Source organism: Corvus cornix, chromosome 2, assembly GCF_000738735.6.
Source record: "Corvus cornix cornix isolate S_Up_H32 chromosome 2, ASM73873v5, whole genome shotgun sequence".
NCBI classification, from domain to species: Eukaryota; Metazoa; Chordata; class Aves; order Passeriformes; family Corvidae; genus Corvus; species Corvus cornix.
The window spans coordinates 56068767-56082661 of NC_046333.1; the positions used below are offsets into that span (position 1 = coordinate 56068767).

At 39.2% G+C, this 13895-nt stretch overlaps 1 protein-coding gene across 6 annotated transcripts in view; it reads left to right on the plus strand.

Moving 5' to 3' along the window:
• CDK6 (cyclin dependent kinase 6) overlaps positions 1 to 13895 on the plus strand; it is a 139425-nt gene that overhangs the window by 43578 nt on the left and 81952 nt on the right. The window lies entirely within an intron of this gene.

A 13895-nucleotide genomic window follows, 5' to 3' on the forward strand; every position in this document is an offset into this window, starting at 1 on the left:
TTCTTGATGGAATGGTTAGTTTAGCTTCCTTACATCATCTACTCTTGAGTATTTCAGACTAACCTCTTTTTCAATTAAACAAATTTAGACCTAGCTTGACTTAGCCTATCTCTGTGAAGCTGGGGCCTTGGAAAATATTACTGAAGTAGCTTTAGCCTTAGGTTTGCATTTTGTTCTTTTGCAAATGTGGTAGAGGTAACCTTGATTTGCTAATTAGTGAAGTCACGCTTTATTGTGACAGAAAACTAAGAACAGTCCTTCAGTGAAAATAACAAAGACCTACCCCATGGTGATTGATGAGAACGTTGTACAAGTGAAATGAGCTGGAAAGTCATCATCTTGTCTTTTCCTTTGCCACAGGAAAAGCATAACAGAGAGATTTCTTTTCTTCTGGTCCTGATAAGGAGTCTAACGAAGCATAAGGAGGGGTTACAGAGCATGGAAATGTGTCACACCCAGCTGCTCACTAGCTTGCAAAGCTGCAGTAAATAATACAGTTGCTATTTAATAAACAAAAGAAAACAGAAGTCCTTTGATAGTGATCCCTAGCCTCTCTCATTTGTCCTTCTGATGATACAGTTTGTTTCTACTTAATTGACTGTAGTTTTGGAATAGCATATAGAGTTTGATACTGTATTGTATGATTTGTAATTATTTTGTTGTTATTGATAGGGAAAACAAAAGACTTAGGTTTCTGGGACCTGATTCAGCAAAGTATAGACATATGTGGTCCAGGTTGTCTGGGTCATAGCTACTTTTTTTCTCATAGGTTCTCCATGAATGATTACAGTAAAGATACTCAAGAATACATGTAGTTTTCTTTTCCAAATTGCATAATCAATAGCATACTTTTCTGCTTGTCACAGGTTACACTTTGGAGAAGCAATATTGCATTTGCCATAAGCTGCATTTCTCACGATTGGCTCTTTTTGCACACTAACTTCTAATATACCTGTGTCTTAAAAATGTCTTAAAGTTTGTTTTGTTTAATGTTTGGGGAGGTGAAGGGACGAAATACCCGCTGCCTGTGAAATGTTGGAGGCCATCTTCTCCCCTCCCAAGAAGATTGTCAGTTCTCATGTTGCACCTTTCTTCTCACCCCCAAAGTAGAGCTGGTTTTTGTCTATTATGTTAAGATTAGGAAATAAGTAGGCTCATCACTCTTTGTGTCACTGTAAGTTGAAGATACCTACTTTTCTTTAGAATCAGTCAAGTGTTCAAAAGAAAACAAGGCAAGGTTTACACTAATGTGTGCTAATGTAAATCAGTGTTATTTCACTCAGAACTGGAGGGGCTGTGACACATGTCACTTTGGGGAGGCTCAGCAGATGTGTGGGACCATGTCCCACCACTGCAGCCACAGCAAACATCACAGTCACATCATTGCCTGCTGCAGTTTGTTGTATCTGAAATGCAGAATGGGCTGCTGAGGAATCTAGTAGCTGGCATCTTCCAGTGACCTACTTCGCTTGGTTATCACCTGGGCTGTGGGAGGCAGCAACCCAAAGAGATGGAGTAGGACCACAGGCCCTGAGAGTGAGTGTAGAGTGGAATAGGGTGCAGTGCAGGCATGACAAGAAGGGTCAGAACTGGGAATGGGGAAGGAAGGGGCAACAGGGCTCATGAAGGGAGGAAAGAGATGTAAAAGGAAAGGTAAGAGATAAGAGAAAGGAGAAGGTGATAGACCATTTAAGTGGAATGGAATGGGTAGCCATTCCCATAGTCTTTTGCTACCAGCAAACTTCTCATTCTCTCAGTGCCAACAAAAGACTTTGTATATATATGCTCAATTCCTCTTGCAAAATGTCTTCTCTTCGCCTTGTCTGTAGGATGAGGTGCTTGTCTGTTCCCTTTTTAAAGCTGTTGGTTCAGGAGCCCTTGGTTTTTTAATTCAAGTTAACAGAATTGCAAATTAATTGCTGCTGTAAACATGGAGAATAACTCGATCTGCTGAGTGCTTCCGAGAAACAATTGTGCTTCCAAGAAAACAGTATCTTGTTTCCTACTTTTAATTTAGGTGTAGTAAGGCATGAATAAGATGCTCATTCTGATATTTTCAGAGCTTAAACAATGCTTTAACAGCATTGCAAAACTATATGTAAAGTTCTTAGATGGGATATCCTGGGCAAGCTGATTCCAGTAGGCCACTGTCCCCTCTCAGTTTTTTCTTGAAACCCATTTCTGCCCATGAATGATACAAAATAAATCTTTCCTCTTCTGTATATCTTTGATTTTCTTGAAGGTTGTTAAGCCCTTATAACTGAAAGCAGATTCTTGCTCTTTGGAGTATTTAACAAACATTAACTAGTTAATCTTTGCAAGACTTGTGAATTAGTTAACCATTATCCCTGAATTTATAATATGGAGAGAGAGGCAACAAACTTAAATGTACTCCTATGACTAGAGCTGGGGTAGTAATAGACCCCAATGTTGAGCCATTGTACAGCACTGACGAGCATCACAGTTCTTCTGCGTGCCAAGTACACTACAAGCAAAAAAAAAAAAAAAACCGAAGTGACTTTTAAAAGCTTTATTTATTACGTATTCCCTGGGGAGATTAGGAAGGGATTGTCTTCTTACTTTCCTCTGTGTTCACATCTTTAATAAAAACTGTTAACTATTTATTAGAAGAGTGTCTAACTTTAGAGGATACTAGTATTTTGATGCCTGGTGTCATGCTGACATTTTTGTCTCAGTGAAGGTTGGTTACATCTCTCTGAAGGTGCTGTTGGTTCCAGTGAGTGTGGGAGGAAAATGGAAATACTGAAAAGCAGTGGGACCAGCTCAGGTCTTTGAAAATTGATGGGTAGAGTCCCGGTAACTTCCCTGGACTTCATTGTGCCTAATATGAGGCCATTTTCTTCCTCAGCATGCAAGTGCCATTTATGCCTATGCTGAATTCCTCAAAGTTTCTGTGATGGAAGCACTCAAAATTAGGTCCAAACTCTTCAGTAACCCCAATTTCTAATCTGAGAAAGTGACTCTGCTGTCCAGCCACCTCCTTTTCCAGTGTCTTGAGCTCTCATGTATCTGTATAAGCCACAAATATATTTCCTTATATATCAGGAGTTTGATCAGGCCTGTGTTATAATAAGTTTAAACAAGTTTTTCATTAAACAAAAATTGCTGGGATGAGTTTATAACTGTGAAGGAGCCCTAGGAATTAGGTGCCCAAGTCTTACTGATTTTAAATGGTGGTTGTGTTCCCGATCTCTAGGATCCTATTGACTGTTTTTTTCTTAGTTTTAAAAAAGCATAACTTGTTTTCATGTTGCCGTCAGGTGTTCCATCAAGAGTCTGTGCACTTTCAGTTGCTACTATTTAAAAAAGCAACTGAGGAGAGAAATTCAAGGAACAATCTTGAGCCTTTTCTGTCTAGCCAAGGATTTGACAGTTTTCAAAAAAGTCTGGGCTGAAAGGTGCAAATCTGCCTTGGATGTATGAGATCTGATCAGCCAAATCCCTTGGGATGCTTCTAAAGGTTCATCCTTTGTTGTTACGTATCAGCATATAAACAAATCAGTATAAACACTGCAGACAGATCCAATGAGAACTTCTGTAGAAATCTCAGTAATCTTGCCAAGGTGTTGATAGACCATTAGGAAGAGTAGTCTGTCATAAGTCTATATATTTACATAATTTGAATGTTGCTCCAGACCAGAATCCATGTGGTCTAAGCTGTTTGCACATGATTTTGAGCACATCAAGATGTTCATCTTTGTTCTGAGGTTAGCCCTTCTTGAGCTTGCTTAGGTGGCAGTGTCAACCAGTCATCTTCCAGGGCCTTCTGCATTATCTCTAATGTTGAAGCTGAAGTTAACAGTCCCTAAGATAAACTTCCAGATTTACTCTTCTAAGATACTTTACCACCTAAGTCCGAAGCTGTTTGTAAAGCATTTTTCTTTATGTATGTGCACAGCGTTGTTTCAGCTTTCTAATCACTGACCAGCTGGCTTGTTAGTGAATAGAGCTGTGGGCCCCTTGCCACATTTCATGTGAGGTCTTGGCTGGGTGGCCAAGCAGGCAGCCTGCAGCCAGTGTCAAAGCAATTCAAGAGGTATTGGCACAGCAGTGTCCCCATTAATTTCTGCTTGTCACATGCTGTCATGCAAGTTACACCAGAGAGGAAATGACCGTTAAAAAAAAAAGTATGCTTGTGGCACTTGGTCCCCTCCAGACGTTATCCCTGAGGTTAAACAAGTGGATACAATTAGCTGCTGTCCACAGACAGCTGCAGGGAAGGAGAAGCCGAGATCTGGGCGCCACAGCAACGTGTCTTTCCTGTCACCGAGGAGTGTCGCCTGTCAACATACGCCATATTTTAACCCTTCATGGAGTTCGAGGAAATTTGAAAGAGCTGTTATGACCAGTGTCATCAGGAAGATGCTGGTAAAGAGCTGTATGTAGTACTGCTGGAGCAGCATTCTTCCTGGAGAAGAGGGTTGGTTTGTTGATACCATTCCTCGTAAGGACTGGTGTGAGAGGCACAGGAGGACAATCAACTCATCAGTGATTGATAATTTACTGTAGTTTGTAGATTCTGGCAGGGAGTGAGACAGTGATTTCTGTGAACTCCTCCCCAAAGCGTACCAAAGTGGTTTAAGGGAGTCATATCCAGCTTTGTGGATTTTCTGGGTGGACTGATTTCTGTGATTACATCAGGAGAGCTTCCACAAGGATTGCAAGGGATGATGTCCCAAAATACAGATGGGTAGTAATGCAGAAACAAAGACTCTGAAGAAGAAGTGGCAGTGATGTCCCACAATGAGAGAAGGAAATAACATACTATTAGGAGCAATCAAAAATCTTTTTTAAAAAACTGAAAGCACTAAGCTCTACTGAGAGGTGATAGAGGTAGGGGAGTCTACACAGTGTTCCAGAACAGATTGACTTAGTCAAGCTAAAGTCTGGATTTTACTTCAGAAGAAAGAGGCTCGCAGCATCAGCTGAAGGAAGAATGTGACTTGTCCTGTCAAGAAACATAATTAAAGAAGCTGTGATTATATGAAAAGTGTGCTCCAGAATTCAAACTGCAGTTTTGCACCAGCTATCCAATATGACCTGCTGTGATGCTTAGATACCAAATTTAGACTGGTGTCAGTCCCTAGACATGTGCTAGAAGGGTCTTCACAGCCAATGCATACAAATCACAGGTGCTATTTCAAGTCATTTGTATGGAACTTTACAAACTGGGTGAGGCAGTAAAGTGTTTGGGGGAATTTCATGGTACATTTTAGTCCTCATCTCTTTTTCAGATGGTATGAGGAATAAAAGAACAGAGCAGTAACAACTTGTCAAACCAGGAAGCTCTGTGAGAAACTGCTGTTTCAAGTACAGTTATAAAAAGCTTGTAATAAAAGAAAGGAAGTTTCCCAGAAGGTATTTGGGGATGTACAAAATTGTGATATCATCATCCAGAGATACAAGAAAGAAGTATGGGTGTTTTGCTTATCTAGGCTCAGATCCATAGATTATTTTAAGAGCTGTGCCTTGTGTACAGGGCACAAAGAGTAGAAGGGTTTGAGCACTGAAAGAGACTGTTAATCACAAAGTTACATTTACCTGCTGCAAAATTTTTCCATGCGGGACAAATCTTGCTAACAGTGCCACATTTGCCAATTACTGTCAGAATGTTAAAATAAACTTTCCCTCTGTTCATTCTCATGTGTTTTATCTGACAAATACCAGCAGCCAGATGAGAAATACTGTGTGTTTCATTTGCATGTCTGGTAATTCCACTTTGATAGGAATTTTTGGTACACTGAATGATGGAACATAAGTAGAACAGTAATTATATAGGTTTCCTTTCAGTCATGCATATTCTTCTCATCAAATGTGAAAAATAGCAGATGAAAAAGTAAAACTTGAATGATCTAGACTGCAAACTGACTTGACAGGTGTTGAGCTATAAAATTAGAAATTGATGTGGAAAGACTTACATATACTTGAATAAAATGCATCCACGTGTGTGCCCAAGCATGTGTATGTACATTATGTCCCCCAGAGATGTTAAGTAGACATGTTACGTATACTGAATTTGGTCTTTGATTCACAGCTACTGAGATCAGCGTGGGAATCTGTCAGCATTAAGATACTGGTAAAACAGATGTACTTAGATTGGAACTCTTACCAATCCCTAAAATGTTAATTCAGATCCCTATTTTAAGGAGGGTAGACAGAAAGTTACTCAGAGCAGTTTTTTGGACACAGTCAATGTTGTCCTTGTTGTTGACTAAGGTCTATTGTCTTAGTCTAGTCCTTCTTATGTTGTCTTTGCTGCTGGTGAACTCTGGTGTTTGAGGAATGTTTGGAGCACTCCAGAGTATGTTTGGTCAGGTTCTCCTGTGGCAGTACAAATTCAGCAGTTCTTTTCTAACTCAGAAGAAAAAGTTGTCCAGTTTAAGCAAAGGGACTAGAATGTGTTAAACCTGCTGTAGTGGCTATGAGTTTAATTCTGTCTACCTACAGGTGCACAGCAAAGGAAAACAGTGCCTCAGTATACTGAAAGCTATGATACACATACATAAAATTCAGTCATAAGTTTACAGCCGTGCAATAGCATTGATGAGCCTCAAAGTTTTTCAAAGACTACCATGGACCTTTGTAATTCAGTTAAAATTTTGCATTTTTCCTGAATCTTGTGCACAGTTGCAGTACTTTTGATTGGGACTGACATACAATGTTCATAACACAGAGGCAGGTCTGTGCATAATAGTGACATTTGCCATTTTTACTAGACTGGCTCTGAACTAATTGACCAATTATTGTATTTCAAAAGAATTTATTTAGGACTTTCTAATCTTGATTACCTTGCTACTTCCAATAGCAACCAAAACAGTCTTCGAAACAGTGTTCTATAGACTCCACCCCTTGAGATATTGTATCTTTTAAATTGCTACACAAGTAATTACAGCCATTAAAAAAATACAAAACACAAAAAACCAGAAAACGCACAAAACCAAGCAACACAACTATTTATTTCACTGTTTATTGCAGTGGACTACTATAGATAGCATTGTCTTCTATGGGATTATTCAAAACATTAAAATGCATGTACACATACATGCATACTTTCATGAGTGTGCATGTCTGCGGGGTTCTTCATCCTAACAATTGGATAATCCAAAATCTCTTATATGAGCTGTGCTTTCTTTCGTACAAAAGTAATTTAAAATAGATTAGAGACTGTTCATCAGAATATATTTTAACAAATCTTTTAATCTACTCTAAGTATATTAAAGTACATTTTACATGATTAAAATAGTTTTACAATTCAAAGATAATTACACAAGTATTTTGCTTCATACTTAAAAATATATGTAACTTAATTATTTTTCAACAAATTATTTACCTTTAGGGTATCAGCATACAAAACACCAGCAATTATTAGACCAACTCCTTGCATGTGCTTATCAGATATTAATAATACACTAAATGAATTGCTGTATCTTTCTCTGCCCAGTATTTTACTCTATGAACAGAAAATGAACATGTTATCTTGTATAGTAAGGTTGATTAATATGGCTAAGTGAATGGATCATTTGAATTTATTGTTCTCTTATCAAAACAGTAAACATAATTTAAATTGAACATGCTGTGAAGTTCACATTCTTGTGGTACTTCCTAGTTAATTGACAGGAATATCACAGCAGCCTTCCCTTCTGAGGAATGAGCCTTACCCTGTGAATACTTTTATAGAAAGCAATAGGATTAGTCTGAGACAAATTGTTACCAATGTAAAGAAAATTAAGAGCTCTGTGTCCTGTATATATTTGGTTGGATCATGGATGAGTCCTGAGAAGCTGTGGTGTGGCTGGAGAAGGCAAAGGCAGCCTCCTCATCCCCTTTCTGAATGCCCTGCAGGGAGACTGATCAGAATAGCTTTCTTCTGAGAAAAGGAACAGGGCACAAGGGCAGGGATCTGTCTGCCTCTTACTGTGTCCCAGCCACTGCATCCAGCCAGCTGCATGGAGAAGAGTATCCTGCAGCTCCATAGACTGTAGCAAATTGCATCTGCCCCCACCATCACAATCATGGAATTCTAGATAGGCTGGTGTGATGGGTTCCCAGCCCAGGGTGAGGACAAAAATTGAAAAAGAAAATCACTGCATTTAACAGGGAATCACTACATTACTGCTAGTGCCTTCAGGATTCAGTGTAACATTAATCATGTCTTTCGCTATTCATGTATCTGTACTGTGTAATTCCTCAGGAATGCCATTGTTTTTTTGGCATTAATTAATGTTGACTGTTTGTTACAAAGTATAACCATAGAAGGGCTGTAATTATTCTGCTTCAAAAATAGGCCCCAGAGAATGGGACTGCTCTTTAAACTTTCATTCCAGCATGTGTAAAATCACCCTTTAAACTGAAAGCCATTCAGTGGTTGGGGATTCTATATAACTGAGTAGGATATGAAAGAAGCCTCATCCTGCTCCCCTTCTGCTCTGAGAAGGTCCCGTTTCAGTTAGAGGCAGTGAGCCTTTTCATGAAACTACCTTGACTGATTCATCACCCATTGCTGTCTAAAACTCATCCCCTTTGTTTACACTTGTGGTTGCCTTTTACGCAAACACTCCTACAGGAAATGTTCAGGATGAGTATTCCAACACCTGTCATGTAAAATAGGGACATTCCATTCTGCTCAGCAAAAAGAAAAATGAGTTACAGATAGACACAAACTGTGCAAGGATGTAAGTTGTGAAGGTGCATGAGATACTCCACAGAAGAGTAGGAGGAACGTTAGGAGATGCCAAAGGATTATTGTGCTTTACAAAACGTTAGCATAGAAATAGAGCAAGAAGAGGAAAATAGGCAGTTAAAAAAAAAGAAAAGCCATGTAAAGCCTGTGTGTTAGTACAAATTTAGTGTCTGTTGTAGTTTCCAAGGCTCTGTACTGTGTTGCTTTTATTTGGTGTTACAACTGAGTATATTTGTGGGCTTCCACTGAATTACTCTTTTTGGTATTAGGAACTCCTATCACTGTAACGAAGGGCAATCTGCTTAAATGTTTTTCTTCCTTCACATCGTAGGCAGTGGGGGAAAAGCGTGAGCTTCACATGACGAGCAGCCAGTCATAAGTGTATGTTACCTCAGGGTGCCAGTGTTCTCTGAAGAAATATTACTCTGGTGTTTCTCTTCAGGTTGCATCTTGCTGTGATCCCCTTTACCAAGACAAAACCCAGCCGCTTTACTTTACCATGGTGGTGGGTTAGCCTAGTCCAGCAGTCAGACTCCCATCCAGGCGCTCACTGACTTCCTGCACCTCAGCTACAGAAGGTAGAGAGCAACAAGGAGCAAAAAGCTCATGGGCTGAGATAAGAGAGGAACATTGCTTTCCAAGTACCATCATGGGCAAAGCAGGCTTATCCTGGGGAAAATCGACTTAGTCTCATGCCAGTCAAGGTTGATACTTGCTAAATCAGGTGGTGGGCAAAAAAGGGGCAGATGTTCAAATAACACCTTCCCCTGCCTTTTTCCAGGCTACACATCACTTCTGACTCTCCCCAGCCCTACCAGCACAGGAGCAGCTCCCCTCTTCTGCTCCTTCCTCCTCACACTGTGCCTACTCTACCCTAGATCATCTCCAGAAGCTGCAGTTCCCTCAGGAATACTTGCCTGCTCCATAAGCTGCAGTGTGGATATCTGCTCCACCATGGAGTACTTTCTCCTCTTACTTCTCTTACTTCTCTCTCTCCTTGGTGTCCCCAGTGCAGTTTCTCACTCCTTTTGTTCTCTTCTCGTCTTTCCCTGCAGCCTTTTCTGCCCTTAAATATATCTTCATGGAGGCACCACCGTCCTGTCTGACTGGCCCAGCCATGCACTGCGGTGGGTCCGTCGGAGCTGGCTGGAGCCGAGGGTGTCTGGCAGGGCACAGCCCCTGGTCTCCCCCGACTGAGGCCCCTGCAGTTCTGGCTGCTGGTGCCTAGGCACTGACACCAAAACCAGCTCCATAGCTTCTTTTGTCTTTGAGTAGGTACTTGAATGTTTTGGTTGACAGCCATGCCATCGTCTTTTGGATTAGGCAGGCAGAATCCTCCAGAGAATCTGGCAGGTCTTAAACAAGCAGTAAGTTGCTGCAGATAATTGACAGGTATTTTTGTGGGAGTCAAGATGGTGGGTGACTCTTAAAAGGATCGGAGTGGTATTTGAAAACTAGTGGCTTGGAAGGGATTTATGGATCCTGGAAGAGGGTTAAGAGGGGTCAGTGAAGCATAGAGGGGATAGGACAAGGTGGAGACGAAAGTGTGTAGGAAATCAAGGCTTTCTGTTCCTGCTGCCTGAGTCGGGAAATGTGAGCCATGAATATTGCCTTTGGCAGAGGCAGAAGCAGCTGCTCAGCCTATCCCAAACCCAGCCCCATCCTTGCTGATGAGAGAGGAAGAATATGCAGGACATACTTCTGTGTACTATTGAGACTCATGACATAATATGGTATTGGTTGAAAAGTTCATCATAATTTGGTCCTGACATTCAGAGCTGATAAATTCAGTAAATGTTGGACTGAGCAATCATCATCAATACCTTACATGGTGGAACAAGCAAAGACGCAGCATTTCCGTAACAAATTTTGCTCCTGTTTCCATTATGAGACTTTTAAAAAAATAAAGGTATGTATTTTCCTCTAAAGGAAGTGTACTTGTTCATTGCGTCCCAAAATAGCTCAGTTTTCAATTGAGTTACAGGTAAATATTTTATATTTGCACATAGATGGCATTGAACATGTAGCTTGAATAAGAAAAAGATTGTAAAGCTGTGATTGTCTGAAAGGAATTGCAGTGGGATAATGTATGTATGTGTCTCCAACTTGAGCAACAGCCAATTATCATCAGTTTTGTGATACTAGAGCATGGCAGAAATCTCTAATCTGAAATGACAGGCACATTCTGTGTCTTTGTTTGCAAACATACAATATCCAAAGAACACTGATAGACATCAGTAGAGGTTTGGTCATGACTCATTAGAGCTTGTTCCTTCAATCTCCTAAAGCACGAAGGTTTGTTGAATAGAATTGATCATTTTTCAATTAACTTTTGAAGTACGATTTTCTCTGTAATGCCAAAGTGTGGTATGCCTGTCTACCACAGAAAATTTCTCAGGGAAAAGCAGACATGGAAAAAACTAATCCTTGAGGCACATGAGGACACTCTTGCAGTTATTTCTAGAACTTGGTAATTGAGATAATACTGGGTACTCGTCACTAATAAAAATGGATGCATTTCCGTTAGATGAGTGAAATTATCCTGATTTAATTAGGTAGTGATCTGGCTCGTGCATGTTTACAGCCTTAATCCAATTTTCTAGCAAAGGTTAGTATCTTCTGATGTTAGTTACAGTGTCAAAGAGAGCACACAGCCCAGACCCTGTCTGATGTTTCTTGCAAGTGGCTGACCAAGTGAATGAAATCATTTTCCAAATGCAAGGCCTAATGGTTTTTACTAGGCTTGTGTGCAGCACGAAATTTTAAGCTGCAGCATTTGTTATTCTGTATTTAAAGTTCATAATAACAAGGCTATGTTGTGATTTTGGCTTCTGCTCTTTTTCTAACTTGCTGAGAATTTAGAAACAGGACAGTAATGAATCACAAATAGACAGTCATTTTACATTCAAGTGCCCTTCTTTACACACATGAAACTTTGGGCTGTTCTTCCAAGATAATTTTGAACTGAAATCTCTTAATACCCATAGTAGTAAGTAATAAGTGTAATCAACAATCCTACCTGAATACTAGAAAATAGCTTATAAGGACTCACTCTGAATTTCCTGGAAGAGGAGATACAGCACTTTTTTCCCTCATGTTGCTCTTCTTCTTTCTAACACCTTTTAAATTTACGCTTTTGCAGTACACTTTTCTGCAACACATCTCATTTTTTTTGTGGGTAAAGAGAACTTCTGTAAATTATATTCATCTTTTGAGTCCGGTGGGTAGAAAGGAAGATACGCCAGCTTCCATTGTCAAATACTTTCTTTTTTTACCTGTGACTGGAAGAAGACTCTGAATTTAGAGCCTGAGGACATTGCTTGCAGCTTGAAATGAGCAGAGCAGAATTGTGTTATGCTGGGCTTGAGGAAGAAAGTTGAAACAGAACCAGCATCAGTTGTTGGAAAAATGTTCTTGATATGTTTGGTAACTGCCTGAATGAGTTTACAGAGTTGACAAATGAATAGGATACATGAATGTCACCCAAAAGGGACTTACCAGGGTCTACTGACTAATCTTTCAGTTCTTCAAATATTTTCTTGTTTGATACTCTGTCAACCTGGAATAAAAAAGAAAAAAGTTGGCCCAAATTCAGTGAAACAACTAAGTTCATACTTAAAATAACCATACACCTAAATGTTCTTGGCATGTTCTTCACATCTGCAAGACTGATCCAAAGACTTCTAGGATTTGATGAAAGTTAAAATGGCACAGAGTGAGCAGATAATGACACGTATTAATTCTACTGATGACTGAAACCTCCAGAGCTGTAGCCCAAATTCTTACAAATTTCTGACCTGCAAAGAAAAACGATGTAAGTACAAGAGGATTCAATACACTCTGTATATTTCTTTTAAGGGTCCAAACTGTATTATACCAGTTGTCAAAATTACCAGTTCCCGATTTTTCCTGGGGAAGCAAAGGAAATAAAAGGCATCACCTAGCAGAAAATGGGGTTCCGAGTTTACCACCTTCCTTCAGAGGTGGTAATAATTTAATACTGTCACAGCATCCATAATTTCATGGTAAAATCTCCATCACTGAGATCTTCAAATAAAAGCTGAATGCTTTATGAGCCAGCTGTATACAGAAATAGCCATGTTTTATCAGAGGTCAGGTGGGAGCTTCCAAATTTAATATCTATATATTTTATAGTATTTTCTGTAGAGATGATCAAGAAACATTACAAGAAAACAATAGTTTTGTATTAATTATTTAGCAATGTCTGTAAAGCATACCTTAAAAATGTATCCAACTAAACCAATATTATCAAGCTGAATTTTTGAGCTATTTTTACACCCATGTTCAGATATAATTCCTTTCAGTAGTGTGCCTTGAATATTTACTTGCAACATGCCCAAGTCCATAGAGAAGAATAAAAGCAACCAACTTCAATTTAGCCTTCATCTCTTTTCTCATATTTCATGCCATGCCCTTCTCCAAGATCATTGTGGTTGCTAACAACAGAATTGGAGGACACCCTGCTGCATGGATTATGGAAAGGGTGTATGCCACCAGCATATGCAGAAATGCAGTTTCATGAGCTACAGTCAAGTGCATGCAGAAAATAAACTTATTTATCAATATTTTTTCTTTCTTGTTACAGCATCTTCTTGCCTGTTCTGCAAATACAATTTTCAAGTTGACAGTATTCTTTTAATCTGGAATGCAGGGGATTTCTAGTATTTGGTTTTGAGTCTGCTGGTTCATTCTTTTCACATTACTAAGATCAATGTCAAAACATGAGTACAGATAAAATAGTTCCTTCAGCTGTGGAAATGTCACAGAAGATTGTATCATTATAAGAAAACAGAAAGAAAAATCAGAAATGCTGCTTATGTTTATTCCACTGTTTTAGTGCTAAACTTTAATCTAAAGGTAGTTTCTGTCCTATTCAGTAAGTTCTATACAACAGGTTTTGCCAAGTGAACCTTTTCCTTCTATAACATTAAATAAAATTAAATTTGTCATTTAAACAGTTTTTCTGTTTGAAACAGGTCCTTGTGTCTGTTAAAATGAATGGTAAAATTTCACTTCACCATGCATAATCTAGTGAGAATGCAAAGTGGCGTGTGGTTTAAAGTTAAGAGCAAAAAACTGCTATGTATTTCTCTTACTTGGACATCATTCTTTTGAAGTTGTATGGAGATACAGAGACATACTTTTGCTATTTTTTTTAAGTATATTGATTAAT